The sequence below is a fragment of the Eschrichtius robustus genome, chromosome 3, assembly GCF_028021215.1.
Source record: "Eschrichtius robustus isolate mEscRob2 chromosome 3, mEscRob2.pri, whole genome shotgun sequence".
Lineage (NCBI taxonomy): Eukaryota > Metazoa > Chordata > Mammalia > Artiodactyla > Eschrichtiidae > Eschrichtius > Eschrichtius robustus.
Window position 1 is genome coordinate 6,758,935 of NC_090826.1, and position 19,012 is coordinate 6,777,946.

Genomic DNA, 19,012 nt, shown 5'->3' on the forward strand with positions numbered 1-19,012 from the left:
TAAACAAGTCTCAAAGCTGGCTGGGCCACGGGTGTGTGGAGGAAGGCCAGGGGAAGCCCTTTCACAAAGGTCACCTCTAATAGGATGAGAGGGGGGTCAAGGAAAGAACAGAGCTCAGGCTCTGGCTTGGAATCCTGGCCTCCCCACTCACCACCCGTGGGCCTTGGTCAAGTTGCTTAACTCCTCTAAGTCTTGGGTTTCCTCACTAGCACCTCAGAGGCATTTAGACCTGCAAGGATTAAATAATTCACGCAAAGACAGAACAATATTAAGGAAATGAAGTCTTCCATAATCCCATCATCCAGAGATTAGCACTATTAACATTTGGTATATTTCTTTCTAATCTTTTCCCTTAGCCTCTGTGAGTAAACGTGGGTGTGCACATAATTGGAATCATACTGCATAAACAGTTTGGCATCTACAGTTTTTTTTCTGAGCTTTACATTATATTTTTATATCATGATGATTTTTAGTGGTTGCATAATATTTCCTTTTATGGATGGACCATGATTTAACATTTCCCTTCTACTACTGGGTGCTTAAACTGACAAATCACTATGTTTAATTTCTTTTTTGTTCCTTTTTTTTTTTCCTTTCCCAGAAAAAAGTCTCTTCCTCCCTCTCTATTCCACCTGTGAGCCAAAAGTTGTTAACAATGGCTAATAAATCATCAAATAGTGTGAGAAACACATTTTCATCAAGGAAGAAGAAAATAATGACTTAGAGAGTAAACATCCCATATTAAACTAAAAATCACTGGCATGCCCTGAAGTTATCTTTGGAAGTTTTGTGAATCATCATGTTCTTTTAAATTTGTCTGGTCTTCCTTCACTGGGATGTAAGTGCTGTGAGGACAGGGACTTCATCTTTTTTGTATCTTCAGCAACTGAAACAGTATCTAGAGCATAACCACTGCTCGCTATATTAAGTACTAGCTGCCATTATCTGCCAGGCACTTTCCTAAGCATTTTGCACACCCTCTGAGGTAGATTCATCATTTTTCCCACAAAGAGGCTAATAAATAACTTACCCCAGGTCTCACTGTGAGTGAGTGGTAAAACTAAGGATAGAATACAGTCTAGCTATTTACCACCAACTTATAATGAATAAATTGATTACTTATACCAGCAGAGCCTCCATGTGATAGCATTAAAAACTGAACATGCTTTATTTTCCCGCTAATTAAATTTTAACATTTTGTTTTACTATTTTTCATTACAAACAGATACGTCAACTAAATCGAGAATTAAAAAGATTGTGGAGGGCAAGGCTACGACCCTAATCACCATCAATATATGGAATTTTAAAATATGGTCCTATAAATAAAAAAGAAATACATACTAATGAACTTTTGAAATAACCTGTTTGGATCTAGGATACTTACTATACTTCTTTCTATTTTTCTGTAGATCCATCATTCTCTGCTGCCAATCTAAATGACCTGATTTCTTTTAATTAAAGAAAACATTTTATACATGTTACATTGAAATTATTACATTTTCTAGAAAATGTTGCACTCTCTTTCCTCATTCCAGGTTATCTTAAGAAGAACCCATTTCTCCAATGAGTTAAAAAGTATCTCAACCTGCAGCCGCTTCCCTTGTCCCTCTAAACAGCCCCCCCCCCCCGCCCCGTCCCTAACACCAGCCCCACAAGTCCCTCCAACAACACACACCCACGTTCTTCCATCAGTAAACTGGGCCCGGGAACGGGCTTCACATTAGCTTTATATATAAACAGATTTGTCAATTTTGTCTTTTGACTTTTGCTCCTTTTTTAAAAAATGTAGTGGACAGTCTTAGAAAACATTGTGGTAGGCAGCTCCTCAAGACAAAGGCATACGGTAAGGAGACCAAACCATTAAGAAACTGTGTCATTCACATCACAATCTATTTTACAGCCTGAAAAGTCTGACTTTGTCGTGGACCTATATTCAAAGACTCAAAGCTACTCAATCTTACAGTAAATACTTTCCAATAACTTGGAGCCAAAAGCACATTTTAAAATTTAAAGGTAGCCACACATACCCTTGAACAGAGACATTTCTAAATCCTTGTATTAATCATCTAGCCCGTGGCCAGACTGCTGTAAATCAATGGTTCTCTCAGTCCCTTTGGTACAGTGTAACAAGAGGGAAGAGACAGAAGGAAACATTTTAGCCATGTTATCTCCATTGGGCTAACATTTATTTGAGTTTTGCAAACTAATCCTAGAACAGCAAACAAAGACCCAGTTTAAAAAAAAAAAAAAAAAAGGGCTTCCTATGTCATTATAAAATGGATGGTTCCATTGGCTACTCAGACTAACATAATAGCAAACAAAACCTTTGACCTTGGAAAAGCATGGTAAATGTTAATACCTACTGCTAAATTACATGGTTTATCAATTTCCTCAAAACCAAAAATAAATCTCCCACGAGTAAACTATTACATGAGTAAACAAAAGCTTGTCTTGTTCTATCATTTGCTTAAAAGCAAGCACAAGGGCGGTGGGAGAGGGATTAAGAAACACAGCCAGACAAGTCCATAAAACCTCCAGTGTAAAATAAAACTACCCTGCAGGAGCAACCAATGCAGTCTGACCTAACAGCTGTACACAGTTGCACTAATTAAAATGAAGAGCTAGTCTGCATGACACACAGGCCATTCGCCGAACCTTCCTGAGGAGTTGACGGGGTTCCCCATGACACTCCACACCCGCACCCCACCCCACCACCAGACCTACAAGCTAAAAAATAAACCGGCACATGGCTCAGGGTACCCACATTTGAAGATACATACACATTCAAGCATTTCAGAAGTAATCACAACCATGTAGACTGGAACATATCCTACAGGCTATATAAAAACCCATTCACACACAAAGGAAGTGGTACAGCTACATTACGTCAGCTCTCGCCTCAATTCATAAATGCAAAACCACAAAACAAGACAAAAACCTACATGGCCTTTTGCTGGAAACCTTCTCAGAGTGAATGAATGTAGGTTAAGTCTTCAAATATGTTACTGAACAGCACTCGTTGATGCATCACTTTCAACAGCCAGGGGGAAGGAAGAAGTGTCATCTTAGTCCATTCTCTCATGCAACCAGATCAAATAACATTTCAAGCACAGCCTGCCAAGCACCAGGGCCTGCCAGAGTACAATGAGCACTCAAGTGCTCTGGACTGAAAACCACCTTTCACTGGTCCCAGAGATCTTTATAAAATACTTCAAACACTACTAAATTACAGAGTTGAAAAAAACAAACACAGGCTTCTAACTGCTGCTCCCATACTATTGTGAAGTTGCTGTTAAATGTTAAGCCTCTAAAATGTCTGCCTTGTGTTATTAACTAGGCAATGTAGATTTTCAGAGAGGCAATTGCCTCTCAGAGCCCAAATCTAACACACGCATAAAAATGTGGAGTTTGGTTGTGCATCTGGAAATAATTGCCCACAGATCAACAGGCTTACATGGGATATTGTTCCCGTCTGTAGGGTTTCAAATCATGTCTACTTTAAATTTGGAGTTCCTAGGAAGAAAAAAAAGAAAGAAAAAAGAAAAAAGTAAGAATGACCAGAATATAGTAATTTTGGCATGTAATTTAAAGGACTTTCTCAACTCTGTTCTCAACTTTCACTCAGTGTCTCGCACACAGACACACATATCAAAGAGAAAAATTAATCTCTCTACTGACCTCAGTGTTCATTCACATACCATTTTTTTAAATTTCCATATGGCTGAGAGGAGGCCTCCAGCCAAACAATGCCCCAAGGAGAATAGTGGCACATGTGGGCCAGGAAGGCGAATGGCTGGGAGTAAAACAAAGTAACCTATGACAAGAGTTTCTTTTTCAGCAAACAGAAAGTGGTCAAGCAGGTCTCCATACAGCTTCAACCAGAGTACAAGATTTGAGTAAACAGGTGGAGGGGGCAGGGAAGCCATTACCCCAAACAAAAAATAAAAAAATAAAAAATCACAATTTAAACTTAGAGCAATCTTCTTGAAAACTCTCCTTGCGTGTTAGCTAACCTGGCAAAATAACAGTATTGTGATCCAAGAAACAAATTATATTTGTCACTTAAGCAGCCCCAAATTACTTCATAACCAAGTCCATCCAATTCACTTTATTTTTACACTTAAATTTACTCCACAGTAAGCAATAAAGCTCCTGATCAAACAGCGGCTTTTGGATTATACATTCCTCATTTTCCAGCTTTCCTTTTAAAGAACACACACACACCCCTTTAAAAAAAATAGTGTTTTCTCTGCCCTAAACATGTTTCTTACTTGGTTTATTTAACTGGGATTTCTAGAGTTTTGACAATTTAAAACAAACAAACAAACAAAAACCCAAAAACTAGTAAGCCCAACAGAAATGCAATGGGACACAGCAAACACCTATTCCTGATTCTGGAAAGCCACCATCATTCTTAATAATACCCGAGTTGTTCATCTCTCTGGGGTCATCGACCTCACTCCCATACACCCACCTCCGAGAGCCCCTGCGCCCACAGTTATCCAACTTCCTGGCCCGAGACCCGCGTCCCCCTCGCAGCAAGAGGGGCCAGCCACTTGCCTGCGGCCGGTCGCAGCAGGAGCTGAGCCCTCGGGCCTCCTCTCCTCCTCCTCCTCGTCCTCCGGTGCAGGGCCCCCTCGCAAACTCAGGCCCGTGGGCACCGGAGGGACGGGCGGGGGCTCGGGGCGTGAAATGCACTTGCTAAACAAAAGGAGGCCCGGGCGGCCGCAGGGCAGCAAGGCGCGGGCGCATGTCCCCGCGGCTCAGCGGCTCCAGGAGGCGGTGGCCGCGCCGTGCCCCGCCCGCAGCTAGGGGAAGCGGCCGCCGCGGCTCACTCTCCTTCAGCCCAGGCGGCCGGGCCAACACTGCCACATGCCAGTGACCCAGACGCTGGGAGAGAAAGAGCAGCCTCCCCGCTGCGGCGGCGGCGGCGGCGGCGGCGGCGGCGGCCGACAAAACCCGGGCTGGAGCCTGGCCCGCTCCGCGCGCACCTCTGCCCGCGGGGACGCGCGCACACAAAGCCTGTGCCGCTGCAACTGTACCTCCTGCCCAGCTCGGCCAGCCTCCCCTCTTCCCCAGTCCCCCCTCCCCTCCCGACAGCCGGAACTGGGAGGCTGTGTGATTGATGGCAGCTCTTAATAGCGTGGTCAGCTAGAAAATGCATCTGCAAGCAAGATATTAAAGAGGCAGCGCATCCCCGTGAGTGATCAGCAGTTCACATATCCTAGAGCTGCCCTGCTTCTGCCAGGAATATTAATGCCAACCACCTCTTACGTCTAACAAATGCAGATGAAATAACCAACAATCACAGACACGATAAACGTTTGTTTCAAAGATGCACAGGAGAAAGAAGCTTTGTTTGGTGTCAAACAACATTTCTGACCCCAATTTTCCTTACAGTTTAAGAATTCTCTGTAAGTCATTTGTTTAAAAGTCTTCTCCCCGATCTTTTTTCCCCAAGAAAACAAAGGTCCATCTGCTAGACAAGGCATAGCTTAAATTGGGCTTGATTGAAATCCATCCAATAAGGAAGCAAAATAAATACACATTCCTTGCCATGTAGCCTTAAATAAACATAAAACCCACCAGCTACCAGATTCCAGACCCGTCATTAATTCCACTGTTAAGTGCATCGAAACAGAATTACCAAAAGTAAATTCCAAATTAGTTTCTTCCCCACCCCCAAACTGGTAAATATCTATCAACTTGCTCAAATTTACCAAAATTAAACTACATGTATACTATGTATTCCCTAGTAGTAACAGCCACAATCATTGTGTCCTATTAAATAAGACACTCTATAGCAAATTTTTAAAAATACGTTCCTATGAATATAAATTCAAATTATTAAATTCACTCAGTATCAACCCAAATTTGAAAGTTACAAGCTCAAAATTTAAATGATCACTTTTGGTATCTTTAATATTACACTTCTTAGCCTTCCAGGCAAGTTTCACGGAACTCTCAAATAGCTTTATACATGTTATTGGACCTTCCAAGGTCCAATAGGCAAACATTTAGATTAAGTGATTTGCCCAAAGTTTCTCAACAAGGGAGTGGGGGGCCGGGTATGGAGGAGAAGCACAGTGCACCCAGGGATCCTGCCTCTCTGGCACAGATAACCTAACTGACATGCACATTTGCTATTTAAACATCACTCTGCTAAGTTCTTTCAAAGAAAACTCAAGGTAGTCTACAGGAGACAGAAATCTCTCTCTAAAACTACTAACAACAGCACTTGTACTGAGAGCAAGAGCTGATGAAGCATAATGCCTTTGCCACCCTGAAAGGTGGCTGTGACCAACACAAATCAGAGGCGGTCCCCACGCAAGTGCAGCTCTGCCGTAAGCTCCCCGTACCACCATTCCTCAATAAGACCATCCTGAGGGGACTGAAGCCTTGACAGTCTACTCAGGACCAAGTGGTTCTGAGATCACTCCATCCATGTCGGAGATGAAACTGACCCTAAAGCCTAGCTACAAAAGCCACTCCTGTACTGGGGCACACTTCCGTTTACCCACCAGCTCTATCTAGATACATGGCAGGGCCAGAAGCAATAGGGGTTTTTTTTTGTCTGCAGCACTTTAAAAAGTGCTGGTTTATCACAAGTTGGAAAGGGCTGGTGAGAACAACCAAACTGCTTTATTCTAAATTCCTACTGTACCTAGTCTCCTGGGATTCCAAATGCTTTGACAGCACTTTATAACACTTATATTCTTTTGTCCTTATCTTGCACCCTCTGCTAATCCATCCACACCCAGCCCCCCACTTTCTAGTTACACCAGTCTTTCAATCTCTCCAAGGTATCAGGATTCCTACCAAAGGCCATGGCCGCTTTCCCACTAGAACAGAACTCTCTCCCTGCCACCCTGAGCCGAGCCCCCAACCTCCCCGGCACACAGTTTAAAGCCTACTCCTTCAGACCTCAGGTCAAATATCACTTTGTCAGAGAAGCTTCCCCTGCGGCCCCGTTCTAGGTCAAGTTCCTTTGTTATAATAAGTTCTCAGTGAACTGTGTTCCTTTCCTTGAGAGCATTTATCTCAGTTTGTAATTCATTGGTGTGACTTTCTGATTAATGTTCATAGCCCCCTCTAGAGAGCAAGTTCCATCAGAGAAAGTTCTGTATGTTTGCTCATCATCAAATACCCAGTTACCAAGCACACATATCTTTGAAATGAATAACTGAATTATTCATTAATAATAATACTCATACTGTTCTACTCATTTTGTATATTCTCCACACAGTTGTTGGCACAAAAGAAGCCCCTCTCAAGTAAGTAGCACCTATGCAAATAAATTAAAAAATGAAAAGTCTAGTAAAATGAACATTTTTATCCCCACTTTATAGAGATGTAAATAATTGTGCCTGGGGTAACTTACAAAAACATTGAGACCCAAACCAGGGTCCTATCTGCAAGCTATACTTTTTTTTTTTAAGAGCCAATGAAGTACAGATGCCATCATTAATACATTCAAGATAAGTTCTTCCTAGTGATGTGGCATTTAAGCAAGAAGCAAACAGCAGCAGGTAAACTGGACAGACTACGAAATCCTGTATGCACACAGAGAGCAACATAAACAGAATATAAAATTTTGAAAGCACATTATTATACACTAGTTTGTCTTCAACATTTCTCTGAATGCAAAAGTACTACCAAATTCTCCTGGAAGTGGGGGAAGGGGTATAATCCTCACCTCTCTTTTACACTGAACTTTTTCTTTATTTTCAGTTATTTCCTCTCTAATTTGACTTCTACTTCCCTGACACGGAAGCCTTTGTAAGAATTCTTTTGACCTGAGGACTCCTAGTCATTGGTGACAGACATTCCAAAACTGCCCTCCCTGACTCCTCAAAGTGAAGAATTCATTTTAAACACCATTAATGGGAGCCTGTAAATTAAGGGATCTGTAGATAAGAAAGGGGAGTTCTTACAACAAGAACAACAATTTCTCAGATGTCCTGCACAAGAGCACAAGAAAAAGCGAAAGAGAAAGCGTGAGATGAATGAAAAAATATTAGATATTCCCCATCCTCACTCCCAAATTATTCCTCACTGTTAGTTTCAGCATTTCACATGGCACTGCTTGGTTCCCACATGAGTTCACCCTGGCCTTGTCTATGTCATATGTCCTGCTTCCTTTTGTCCTAAGTCCACTCCACGTAAATTCCAGCTCCAGGTTTTATAACACTCTTCATTTATCAAAACAACCCTGTCAAGTTGAGTACCATTAACAGATAATGAGGGGAGACAAAGCACTCCATATTCTACAGGCCTCAGCATGCAGCCAAGTGAGATGACATCTGACTTTACCCTAACATTTATAATTAAATACGAAGTCTAGTTAAACTAACATTAAAGCTATGACCGGGAACAGTACACAGGGGAAATGTGAAGTATAAACTTAGCACTAGTTGAATAGGGCTCAGGTTATTCCAGAACCTTAACCTTGAACAACTACCCTGTGTTTCCTCTCTCTGCCACCCTGCTTCTATCACAGCCATAAGACTCTTGGCCACATCTTCTAAAGATAGCAGCTTTGGACCACTCTCCAAGACCATCAAAGGGGAAGGAGACTGCAATTTTACATGAAAGTTTAAAAATAACACTCATCTAACAATAACTAGTGAGGTCTGCCAAAACTATTAACTATCAAGTTGAGACAACAACATTCCTTCCTATCGCATTATCTAGTAAAATCACTCAAATCAAGAAACTTAGCTCACCTGAGTGTCAACGTGTCAAAAGATTAGCAAAGTCAATCAAGCAAACAATGACCAAACCAAGGGTTGTGTTAGTATTAGCTAGTAATGTTTGCACACTATCCTAGGATAGGGAGGTTTTGTTTTGTATGACTATGCGGAATACGGATATATAATTTTAAGCTAACCATCTACTTCTTTCCCTTTTCCAATTCACAAAATGGCACCACACAACAAAACTTCTAGAGTTTTCAAAAGAAAAAAAGAAAAATATATAGTTCTTTCTGAAGCCCTTTTGGATTTTTTTAGTTATTATATGTTCCTACAGAAAACCCAAACAATCCCATTCAACACGCTGAAGTGTATCTCTCCGGACTGTCTTCTAGAACATATGTACACAAACTTACACAAATATTTAAGAACATATATATTCATTCGTCTAGGGGCTCATTCTACTGATTTTTATTTCATGATAATAAAATTCTACTATTCATGCTATATGGCAACTTGCTTCCCTCACTTTACAGCAGACCATTAACATCCAATTCCTCTTTAGAGCTGAACAAAATTCTGTTGTGTGGGAGTACCGTAGTTAACAAATCCTGAACCGCTACAACCCACTCCTTTGTGCATCGCTGTGCATACGTGTGAGCGTCTCGACACTGGAAACTCTAGGTCAATGAATATGCTCTTTTTAGTCAAAAAGATTGAGTCAAACTGCTCTCCAAAAAAAGTGGACCAATGTATAGCACTCTTCCCAACAGTAGGCCCTGTTCCCATACTTGCATTCTGGTGGTTTGTCTGAGTTTTGCATTACACACTCTTCTCCTGGATCTCCTACTGCCCTGGCCATTCTCTATTTCTTTCCGTGACTGCTCCTAAATATAGGTAGTCAACGTCTGGCCTCTTCTTATCACACTCTGGTATCTGTCATGAGTGAGAAGATTTAATTTCAAACTGCCTCTGTGTTACTACTGATCACAAGATTTTATTTTTCTAACCCTCAGCTAGCTTCTTAGCAACAGATTCATGTTTTCAAATGCCCTCTGAGTTCCGCCACAATGGTATTCCACGGACACTCTCAAATCATCCTAAACAAAATCAAAATATTCTCCCCCACATGTCCTGGCTTCCCCAACCCAGTCTCAGGAACTCCTGTTACCCTGGTATAAGAATTAACAGCGGGTTTCCCTGGTGACGCAGTGGTTGAGAATCCGCCTGCCAATACAGGGGACACGGGTTCGAGCCCTGGTCTGGGAGGATCCCACGTGCCGCGGAGCGGCTGGGCCCGTGAGCCATAATTACTGAGCCTGCGCGTCTGGAGCCTGTGCTCCGCAACAAGAGAGGCCGCGACAGTGAGGGGCCCGCACACCGCAATGAAGAGTGGCCCCCGCTTGCCACAACTAGGGGAAGCCCTCGCACAGAAACGAAGACCCAACACAGCCATAAATAAATAAAAATTAAAAAAAAAAAAATAGAGCAATACTTAAGATATATATATATTCTTTAAAAAAAAAAAAAGAATTAACAGCATGCCCTTCTTTTTTAAGAGAAATCATGACTTACACCCTAAAATGTATATGAAATCAGAATTAGCACATTAAACATAATATACTTCTCAGCCTTTAGCACTACTGAATGACATATTGTTTAATAATGGCTAACAACCATCTAATCCATACTTTGCAAGTCTTAAGTGCAAATCAAGGTTTACTAATATGAATTTTTAAAATACCTTTCCTACCTAATTACATTCATTTATCACATCACTTTCCATTCAGCCATAGTTTCTTTGTAGGTAAAGGTGCTGAAGAACAGAAATATGAAAACTTAAATCAACTAGGACAGTGATGATAATTATACCTACAGAAAAAGACTCACAGAAAACCACTGACATATATGATGCAATAATTAGGCAAATATTACAGATTACTGAGGATAAGTGAGTTTTTATGTCCTCTAATGCCAGAATCTTAATATTTACTCTTTTATATTTAAGAAAAAAATTGAGTTAATTTCAACCTAGATACTGTTGGAATCTACTTAATATACTCTTTCAAAATAACGAGAAATAAATCAGATTCTAAAAATCAAGGAGGCTAACCTTTAGTAAAACTATGAACAGCACATACTCCAAATTAAATACAGAGATACGACATTAAGATTAGACATTAATTACAACTTTTGTTTTATACTTCCCAACACAGACCGAAGTATATATTTGAGTGATAAACTGCTAATAAGTATTTAAGGTGTTATTTCATGAAGTACAAAATTACTGACATTATTAAAATATATTCCTGGAAAGAAAGGGGAAAAAAAACCCCAGCTTGCAGCACACCAAATCCCGCTTTTCTAAGAACGGAGAGCACAAGCGCTGGCTCCAGTGTGCACTCAGCACAAACTCTTTGACACAGTAAGTCAGTCAAAGGTCAGACCTGGAGATTCTAGTTTTTGGAAGTGTGTGGCCCTCTCATGGATGTAGGATATGAAACAAGCCTTAGAGCAACCTGAGAGAAAACGTAACTCTAAGATAGCATATGCTTTAAACATTTTTAAGGACCTTTTCATCTCTATTTTTTTTTAATTCTTTTTACTTTATTTTTTTACTTTTGGCTGCATTGGGTCTTTGTTGCCGTGCACGGGTTTTCTCTAGCTGCGGCAAGCAGGGGCTACTCTTCATTGCGGTGCACGGGCTTCTCACTGCGGTGGCTTCTCTTCTTGCGGAGCACAGGCTCTAGGCGCGTGGGCTTCAGTAGTCGTGGATCGCGAGCTTTAGACCGCAGGCTCAGTAGTTGTGGCGCACGGGCTTAGTTGCTCTGCTGCACGTGGGATCTTCCCGGACCAGGGCTCGAACCCGTGGTCCCCTGCATTGGCAGGCGGATTCTTAACCACTGCGCCACCAGGGAAGCCCTTTTCACCTCTATTTTAAAAACTCTCTAGAGATCTCAGATTGTACAGATGAAATTACAATGTTCCCTTAGAGTGGTACTTTGAGATGGCAAAAATACAGTTAAGAAGAGAAATCTCTCGTTTGGAAAAGTGTTACCAATAAAAAAAGAGTTTTGTGAAAGAAACAGCTCAGAATCTCAGGACCCTGACAGGATGTTTAGAATGGGGCCTGACAATACGTGATAAAATCAGTGTGGAGATCCAGCCAAGTTTATTGGAAGTAATCTTAAGACATCTAAAAACCCTAATTGGAATCACTTTACCAAGAATTTAAAATATCAACCAGATAATGCTTACAAATCCAAAACATAACTTTGCCCTTTTTCTAAAAAAATTTCTGCCATATGTTCTCTCTTGTAATATGCCTCCAATAAACTAAACTCTTTTAAAATAAAATCACCAACGTCTATTTTAGGAAAAATATAAATGTAAATGTTTCAAAACATTAAATAAGTACCATTTGCCAGATTCAACATTGCAGGTAGCGTTAAAGATCCAGTACTTTTCTGCTTAAAAACCAATCACTTCTCTCTAAAAAAATGTCAGAAGACTCTAGTTCAATAAATCCACTCAAACGTGCAATACATCAACTAAAACAAAAATAAAAAGCCAGAGTCTCAAGAATGTTTGCCCTAAACAATACAGGATGATTTCTTTTCTTTTCTTTGGAGGAGGCAGACAAACTCGGAATATCCGTTTGAGTTTAATTTTAACTGACTAGAAAAAGCAAATATTTGGGCTGCAGGAAACACAACTTAGTACAAAGGAAGACATGGGCTAACTTCTAACATTTACTTCATTTGATTAATTCTAACAATAAAACCTAAACAATGATCATCCCCTCTAATCTTCAGAGCAAGTTAACTCTACAGTGAAAAATATGAGCGCCCTATCAGCAGACTCTGGTATGTTTAAACGATTATAATGTAAAGCATGTTCATTCTCACCAGTGAAAGGAAACGACTGCCAAATGCAAGGTCCTTTACAAACTCTCCAGAATAGGGCAGGTCCCTTTAATGTGAGATTTTCCTGACACTCCAATTGTAGCAGACCTTGAACAAACAGAGGCGCATTAAAAGCTGACCTGGTTCTATTATCTTTTATTGAAGGCCTAGCAAAGATCAGACATGAGTCCAGTGCTATTTACATTTTTTTGGTGCATTAATCACTTTTATACTCGAGGGCTTTAGAAAAATTCAATAGATTTTTTTTTTTAATGGTAATAACCACAGGATGTAACCGTAGCAGTATTGGTCTTTTTCTCAGGAAGGTCAGAAAAGCTTTAAAAACAGGAAGTCTTGCTATAAGGTTGAGAAATGTTTGTTTTAACAGTCTAAGGCTTTATGGTTGCAGTTTGCAGTCAGGTGTTATGGAGGACTGGAGTTTATTCTTTCCAGCCAAGGATTAACATCCCTGGGGAAAAAGCCAAAAAGGTGCCCAAACACTAGAAAAGCATATTATCCTAAAATAAGACTTGTTATAGAATCTGAACTACAAATCTTCCTAGCTCTCCCTTTCAACATTACATGGGAGCTAATTTAGTAAGTGTAGGAGGAGGAACAATTTATCTTTTGTGGTAATTTATAAAGGCTAGAGAAAAACCATAGTAACCAACGCTAAGGCAGCCACCAAGCAATAATTAGCAGTTGGGTTAAGAATTGATACTTGCCATTTTATAGGTGTTTTCTATTGACTACCTCATTTTTTTTATCATACTAAATTAATTATTGTAATCAAATATAAGAATGACTATGTTCCTCAAATTCTTGCTAAAAAACCAAATCAGTGCAGATTAACGAAAAAAATTTTTATCCCCCAACAAAATGGTTGGTGTCTGCTTTTAAAGACATTTTTTTTTTCAATTCTACTAGATTGCAAAAGAAATTCCTAACATATCCAACATCAAAGATATTTTATTTCAAAAAAAATCCAATTTCATGATTCTATTCTTTATTTAGCTTTTGTGTATACAGACAATAAAAAAGAATGGCTTTATCAACACGATAAGCTGCACGTATTAAAGTAAAAAAAAAAAGAACAGCTTTGTCATTTGTGGACTCTCATAATGGAATTAAATTTTTTTTATTGGATTATAGTTGATTCAAAATGTTGCCAGTTTCTGCTGTACAGCAAGGTAAATCAGTTACACATATACATATATCCACTATTTTTTAAATTCTTTTCCCATATAGGTCATTACAGAGTATTGAAAAGAGTTCCCTGTGAAATACAGTAAGTCCTTATTAGTTATCTGTTTTATATATAGTAGTGTGTATGTGTCAATCCCAACCTTCCAATTTCTCTCTCTCCCCCCGCACTGGAATTAAATGTTATATTATGAAAACTTTAAGGCAAAAATCCAAATATTATTATATGTACCTTGTCAATTTAAAATCCATTTGGCTTCTACAAGGCACTGCTTGGAAAATCATAATATCAAGATAAAGTGCTTTAAAATATGAACATAAAGGGCTATTAACACAAAAGTTTGTCATTTACCCTGAGGTGTGTCAAGAAGGGAAATAAACCAAAGTGATTTTCTACTTGACAGTTATAGCTACCTTAACATTTTTAATGTTTACCTCCACAATATTCCTACAGGGAATTGAACTACCTTCATTTAACATATGGTACTAAAATGACATTCCTTCAACCAACTAGATGTCCTCCTTATCTTTCAAAAGACATTGCTTTAATAACAACTAACCCGAAAAGAGTCCTGCTGGTTTTCAGTTTAATGTACACTGTATAATGATCAGGCTTTTTTCCTGAAAATTAGAAGACAGTAAAGCAATGCCTTCAAAGTTTTGAGGAAAAACAGTATCCAACCTAAAATTCTATATCCAGCCAAACTATGAATCAAGTATGAGTATAAAATAAAGACATTTTCAGACATACACAGCCTCAAAACATTTACTTCCCATGCACTGTTTCTTAGGAAGTTATTCCACAAATGAAAAGGAACCAAAGAAAACCCTGCAAAAAACTGACCTCTAAGATGATGTCCAGAGTGACACAAAAGGGAAGACCCCTTCCATCAGCTAGGTGGCAGGTCTAGGCATTAAATCAAGAGGAGGGGTTCCAGAAGGGATACCACCAAGAGTGATTTATAGATTTCCTAATATTTTCCACTATATTGAGAGGAGTTTTATACAGTTCTGTTGGAAACTATGAGGCTGATTTCAAGATAAGAATATACAAAACTAAGCAAAGGAACAAACAAAGGGGCGGGAGGGGCGGGGAGCTGGGTTAGAAATGAATTATTAACTCTAGGAAAGAAAATGAAGAAGTTGTTCAAGAAGGGAAATTAAATCATAATACAATATGTGCTTCAGCTATAACAATATATACATTGTCACAGTAACAGAAATATTCTATATTGATTTAATCACAAACTGTGACATAACTACATTAGGAAGATGGAGGAGGAGAAAGTAGGTGATATTAAAAAGGATAAATCCTCATCTCTCATTGGGCAAAGTCAGCAAATAATGTCTACAATATAAAATAAAAACATAAGTATGCTCTTTATCAACACTGAGGTAACAAAAGAAATGGTTCAAAAAGTTAAAATGGGTTCTCTGGGTAGTGAGACCCAAGGATGGAAGAGGAAACTATTAAAAAATAAGTAAATAAACCTTGTAACACATTTGATTCATTAAGTCCATGTACATATATTACCTAAATTTAAAGTAAATATTAACAAAGATGTTGCTGAAAAGACCTTAGCTACTTGTTTAAGAAATTCACTGACACATACCATTAGCATTTTACAGTATGCTCTGGTCACCTGGCGAACTGAGGGAGGGAGGGAAAGAAATCTAGCCAAAGAAGCTAGAAGCTAGACTTTAAGACACAGGGACCAGAACTGAAATTTATTTTTCTTCATACAGAAAGTTGCACTACATTTTGCCACCTGCTGGCAAGATTCTTGAAATCTAGCCACTCCATTTAAAAAACAACTCACAGTTTTGTCTTTTTTTTTCAAAAAAAGAAAAAACACAAACAATCCCAAGAAATGGAAAAAGAAATGATACAACAACCAAATTCAATCACTATAATTTTAGTATACATAAATGAGAAACATATTACTAACTATAGTATCAGCTTTTAAAAGATAAATGCTATAAAAGCAAAAGTACAAATACATTATCTAGCCTCAAAGAATTTAACATAATTTTCTAAACAATATTTTAGCATTTTACCCATTAGTTTACTCAAAGATATGTTCCAAAATCAGTTAAAAGTTTTTTAAAAAGAGAATAAGATTGATAAAATAAAGGAAAATAGAGGATGTTTTCAAATACTAGTTAGAGGTAAAATTGCAAGCTTATCACTATCTCCCAAACGCCATGCTTTATCTTTTATTAAGAATAGTGCTGAATTTTAATGCCATTGTTTTGTCAATAAAAAGTGTTCACATACACTTCACAAGTTCATTAATAAACCTCTAAGAAGACCTAAATTAAAGCTTGGCAAGCAGTTTCTCATGAAACAAAATTTGCTTCTGGTTTGTTAGAACTAAATGTGCCAAGAGGCAAATTAAGATGTGGGAACACACTTTAAAGGTTATGCTTTGGAAGTATTCAATGACTCAAACAGAGGTATCATTAGGCAGCAGCAAAACAAATACTAGGATACCTATTTCATTTGCAATCTGTTAAGTTTCAGATGAATAATTTTACGATGACCACCAAAAGCTATTAGGATAAACTTTAAAAGGAGACTGACATACACTCCCTAGATTTCCATTAGAGAACTGGAGGGAAACCAGAATGGATCCCACTTTCAGCATTAAAAGCGAGAGAGGCCAGTAATTCACAGAGAACCTGCCATTGTGCCGACTATACTGTGTGTGTTTAGCGTCCGTGGGAATGCTGACATGTGCACTGCAAGTGTGTGATTGAAGAGTCAATTAAGTAGTGGGAAAGGGCTTGCAGCAAAAACTTAAACTAAAAATAAACCATTTACAGGAGAGCAGTACAAAAATAAAGCTGGTTAAACTATAATCAAATCTGTATTTCCAGTTTCAATACAGTTGTTAAGAGTAGTTAACACACAAGACCATAAGCACATCCAATTTCAAGTATGAAACATCTGTTTTACTAATACTATCATTGCTATATCCTCCATTTCTTTGCTCGGAGAGACAGAACGTGAGAATAAGAACAAGAGCAGGTATGACACATGAAAGAAAAAGAAGTGAGTTTACTTTAGGGAATACTGGGCCTTTCACATAAATTCCTAAAATAATAAATTCTAAAGCTATTAGATTTCTACAACTTTACTGATTTTCTTAAGAAATAAGGTCAGATGAGAATGCAGTTCCTCCCTCTGCTGCTTTTTAGTCCCCACCAGCTGAGGCAGTGCCTGTTTCCACACTGAAGAGTGGCAAAATTCCGAAAATCAAGCAAACGAGACAGGCAAAAGCAGAAACGTATTATAGTTCATGTGAAAAAAGCAATGGTGGAAGCCAATGATCTCTGACCTCCAGCAAGGCACTAAGTCAGTTGAAATTTTTAGTTCTGGGACTAAAACCATTGTTTCATTTCACCAACGGTGAGGTGTAATTCTGTGTATTTTTCCAGACGATTTTAGCGGGAAGTGATGCGCTCATCTGCTCCTCTGAAAGCAGGCAACAATGTTGCATCCCCAGCTCTTGAGGGAGCTTCCCAGGCTTTGGGAAATTTAGTCTAACGGTGAAAGGCGCCAGCTCCGGAGCCAGATGACCAGCAGCATCCCTGCTCTATGATTTACTCACAGGGCATTCTTGGGCAAGTAGCCATATACTCATTTATAAAATGTGATTAATAACAGTACCTACTGCATAAGGTTATCACGACGATGAATGAAATGATTCAAGTAAAGCCCTGAGCAGAGCGCTGGGCCCACAAGAAATGGTCTAATGAACACTAGGTACTATTAGCATTGTGATCATGGACTCACCTTAAGAAACCGATTAAAACAATCAGCCTGGGCCTAAATCGCCCCATCAGTGAGGTCAGCAGTTCACTATTTGTTTACAAAGAACATTACTCCGTAAAAGCCAGGAGTGGGAGGCAGGAAAATCAGCATTTCTTTTCATTCTTGTTACGCCACTGCTACGTTATTTATTTGAGCAGAGGAGGAGTGTCTGGACAGACGCTCAGCTGGGTCCTGCAAGCAAAGCATCTATGACAACAAGCAGGGCCTATCTCAGGGCAAGCCCGTTCCCCGCCTCCTCCCTCCCTTCACCACTCGTCCCCATGGACCGAGGGCAGTGGCAGTACAATGTCAAAATGCTACTGTCTAAGCATCTGGCCATAGGTTTTGATGAAATTAAGTGATCTGACTCTTTTTGTTCCCAATTTATGTCCTTAAGGTATTATTAAATATCCAAAGAAGCCCAAGGTGTATTACAGACAAAGGCGGGGAAGGGGGGGGGGAGGATAGATACATTTCCAATAGGCACTCTTCTACATATTTACCAAAGCAGAACTAATGAAATTATTAAAATAACAGCAATTTACATAACATAACACAGAGGAACAAATGATGGAGATGTGCCATTTGCTTTAAGCTAGAGAAAAGACATGTGCCTATCAAAGAAAGGGTTTCTATAGAGTCACAAGCACTGTATTCAAATAATTTTGTATTTCCTCTGGACTAGTAAAAGCAGGCCTATATACAGTTAATGGATTAAAAACTCAAATTTTTTTTAAACACTTAAAATAACTTATTTAAATGTTTATCCTTTTTGGGGGGGGAGGGCACATTTAACTGGCCATAGAGCAAGTTATGTTTTTTTTTTAAAAATGAGATCAATGTATTTCCAGTAAGCAATTCCCACCCCCTATATATTCTCATAAAGAGATGTTACTCTTTTTCTATTTACAGTGCTAGGTACACAGTGAGTTTTTAACAAATAAATACTTAACGGACTGATCAGTTGCTTGAAGGTAACCCAGACTAAGATTTGCCCAAGGCACGGAAAGTACAGAGTGAGGTAGGGGGAAAGGAACTAAGGGTTGGCGAATGTGTGTGGAAAAGCACTTTCCTTTGTGGTTAATAGATTGCCCGAGAAAAAATATGCATTTGAAAATTTTCTAGCAGATCTTTCTCCAAGAGCAGCCTATTATTAATCTCATTCTTTAAAAACAAAAACAAATACCGTATGCTAACACATATACATAGAATTAAAAAAACAAAAACGGTTCTGAAGAACCCAGGGGCAGGACAGGAATAAAGACGCAGACATAGAGAATGGACTTGAGGACACTGGGAGGGGAAGGGTAAGCTGGGATGAAGTGAGAGAGTGGCACGGACATATATACACTACCAAATGTAAAATAGATGGCTAGTGGGAAGCAGCCGCATAG

At 39.2% G+C, this 19,012-nt stretch overlaps 1 protein-coding gene across 4 annotated transcripts in view; it reads right to left on the reverse strand.

Moving 5' to 3' along the window:
• The window catches only part of RERE (arginine-glutamic acid dipeptide repeats), a 419,954-nt gene that overhangs the window by 297,027 nt on the left and 103,915 nt on the right, over window positions 1-19,012 (reverse strand). The window contains exon 1 of one of the 4 annotated variants that reach the window (XM_068538816.1): window positions 4,561-4,763. The exons of the other annotated variants lie outside the window; for them this stretch is intronic. The gene's annotated coding sequence lies outside the window, so the exon portion shown is untranslated. Of the gene's footprint in view, window positions 1-4,560; window positions 4,764-19,012 lie in introns of those variants that run through there. 4 annotated transcript variants of the gene reach the window in all.